The sequence below is a fragment of the Fukomys damarensis genome, unplaced genomic scaffold (genome assembly GCF_012274545.1).
Source record: "Fukomys damarensis isolate Sample0158 unplaced genomic scaffold, DMR_v1.0_HiC HiC_scaffold_2, whole genome shotgun sequence".
Taxonomy (NCBI): Eukaryota; Metazoa; Chordata; class Mammalia; order Rodentia; family Bathyergidae; genus Fukomys; species Fukomys damarensis.
This window is the reverse complement of record NW_022900914.1, coordinates 59991429-59994807: the sequence shown is the minus strand read 5'-3', so window position 1 is coordinate 59994807 and position 3379 is coordinate 59991429.

The window sequence follows — 3379 nt, the reverse complement described above, 5'->3', positions numbered from 1 at the left end:
ATAGGCCAAGAATCCAGGCTGAGGACTGTGTTTCTGCTTCCGATAATCCTTAAGTTTCAAGAGGAAAAGATTCCAGAAAGTGACGCCCAGCCTCGTAGTGCAGATTTAAAAGATGTCTAATGACATTGCCCACCCCCACCCCGGCACGGCTGGGCAGGGGCAGCCATGAACTGCTGCCCCAGTGCATCCCTGAAAGCCATCAGAGAGGCCGTAGAGGCCTTAGTTGAGGCTCATGCTGCCTTCATGGCCTCCTGCTCAGGCCGGGATGGTAGCTGGTTTTATCTCAACTGCCAGCTTGGTTCTGTGAGTAGAAGCAGCTCCCTGGACTGAAAAGACTAAAGCTGAGAGGAGCTACCGGTCAATCAGTGATGTCTGTCAGGGCACAGAAGGATAGCGTGTGGTTCAAGTGCCATCATTCCAGCTGCTCATTCTTCTTCACCTCGGGTTCACTCTCATCTCCTCTTCCCCCACCTGGCTGCCTCTCAGGGTAAGAAAAAAAATTACCCACAATCCCATCCTTCTTCTTTTGGCCAGTTTACTGCTAGACTGCAATAATTGTAATCAGAAGGTACACGTTCATTGTAAATACTTTTTCCACTTGGTATTACAGCATAAGGATTTTCCTATGGTTTTTTTATATGCTTTAAAAATAGAGTAACACAATTTTATTGTAGGAAATACAAAGAACCAAAAAGAAAAAAAAATCTTTAAAGCATCTTTCATTCCAAAACCCATCAGGCAGTAGCAAATCAAGGGGGTCCTTATACTAGTGCCATAGCACTGGAAGTTGCCTTAAGTGCCAGAATTACCCAAGATGCTATTTTTGAAAATGCTAATTCCTTCCTATAAACTCATTAGAAAAGGTTAGTCCTCGCCAATTCTTGAAAAACCAAAAATGGGCAAAGATTATGAAAAAGACCATTCATAGAAATAGAAATTCAAGTGGTCAATAAACATGAAACATGTTCTCTGTTAGCCAAGAAAGTGAAAATTAAAACAATGAGATACCCCCCTCTCCCAGAAGACTGACAAAAATTCAAGAGTGATAACATTCAGCACAGGCAAGGAAATGGGTGTGAATTTCTATAACCTCTTGGGAAAGTAATCTGGAATTGTTTGTTAAAATTTAAAAAAAACTCTACAGGTACATTTGACAGTACAACCTTCCTTCCAGGCTCTACAGAAGCAAAACAACACCAGAACATAAAGATGCACATACAAGGTATTTACTAAAGCACACGCTCATTGAGTATTTGTCCATCAGTTACTCTGGCCAGGAACTGTGTGGATACTAGGGATAGAGGTGAACAAAACCAACATAAATCCCTGCTCCCATCAAGTTCACCTTGTAGAAAGAAGCACTGATCAAGTTATTTACAATACAGCATATTCCTTGGTGATAAATACTATGGAGAAGATAAACCAGGAGAGATAGAAAGGTGAGGTAAGTGTGTGGGGTGTGGCTTAAAATAGAGTGATCAGCAAAGGCGTTGAGGAGAAGGTGGCATCTAGTCAAAGAACTGAAGATGAGTGTATAAACCATGGGGAAATTTGGGGAACAGCCAACAGCAAGACTTAGAGGCAGACAGGATCTGGTATATCAAAGAACACACAGAACAAGAGCACACAGAGGAGAGTAGCAGGTGATAAGGTCAGGGAGGTACAAGGAGCAGGTGGCTTAGGGCCTTGGAGGTCACTCTAAGGACTTGGCTTCATGTGAAGTAGTTTCTAGCCAGGTCTGGGCTACAGATAGGAATTTGGATGTCATCAGAGTCCAAAGGGCATGACACCCTGAGTAAGTGAGGACAGAGGACCACAGAGAACCCAGCACATGCTCACAAGCAAAGGGGCTGGGGAGAAGCAACCAGAAGAACCCAGAAGCATCAGAGGCAAAGCAGAGATGGGCTCCCAGAGCCAAGTGAAGGGAGGACCTTGGGGAGAGGGCATAGGCCATGTCAAATGTCTGAGGAGAAATAGGAACTGAGCCCAGGCTTGGCAGATGGGCATCCTGAAGGACAATGCCGGGAGATGCAGTTCTGGGGAAGGACCCCAATTGTTGAGGGTGGCACTTGGACAAGCCCTTCACTGGGGACATGGAAAGGACCCTGAGCACAGAGGAACAAGAGGGCAGCAGCTGACAGGACTGTGAGCAGCTGCAGCAGGCAGCTGTGTGGCTCCAAGGAACAATGGGGCGCCCTGTGTCCTTGAGCTCCCGGGTGGGTGCCTCTTACCAGGGCCAGGAAAGCGGATCCCTGCGCTAATTAGGTCTCATCAACAGCAGTGGTGCTCGCCAAGGCCCTGGCTCCAAGGAAGCTGTGGACAAGCAGGGATAGGTGCAGACTCCCTGGACCCCTGCTCAGGCTGGAGGAGGAAATGAGCCTCTGATGCAGGGAAAGCCAAGAGGAAGGGCACAGCCCTGGGAGGGGACAGGCCAGCCGAGAGCTGAGAGAGAAAAGCAGATGGAATGACTTTTCCTTCCCGTGTGGGGGATGCTTGGCTAAGCAGGCTTAAAATGGTGAATTTACAGTAGAAAGGTCCTGGATTTTTAACTCAGCCTGGTGTTGAGTGGGAAGATACTATCCAGTGAGCTAGAAGTGAACAGGCTTTGATAGCCTCTCTTCCAACTGCTGATTTTGCAAAGGGAGAAACTGAGGCTGAGAGTGGAAATAATTTGAGCTATGTCGCCCAGCAGTGAGTGACAGGGCTGAGAGCCCCTAGCACCTGTGACAATCTCCATGCTCTGTGGATGTTGCTGCGCCCACCCTGTGATCCCTTACCTGAACCTCTGCTGTGCTGTGCAGGACACCCCAGGGATGGGGTGCGGTGGGCAGGACACTATGGGCTCGCCCTATAGCCCCTCACCAGGGCACAGACAGATCAGGAGACACTCGTGTGCCTGGGGACACAAGCCAGCCATGCTGCTGCCTGCTAGGAGTGTACAAACTGAGCTGGAAAGACAGAGAGGAACATAAGTAACCATGAGGGTGAGGGGACGGGCCTGGAGGTCAATGGGCTATGGAGGTTTAGGTCCACAGGCTCTGGGGAAGTGAATTTTGTCCAGATTTGAAGGATGAGCACCAAACTGTTTGCAATTCCTTTGTTGTTTTTGATTTATTTAAAAACTCTGGAAGGTCTTTGGTCCTTCCAGTAATACTCTGGCTCAAAAGCTAACCTCTCAGGAGAATTACAGCCCTTGTGGCCGGAACAATGTGGCCTTTAGGCTCTGTGTGGCTGTACCATGGGGGGGGGGGGCTTCTAATCAGAGCCCAGAATTCGAGTAGGCAAGCAGGACAGGCAGCCTGGGGGCCCAGAGGGACACTGCCTAGCCAGGAGGGACCTTGGAAGTCACATGGCCACTGTCTGCTTGTACTGGGGGGGG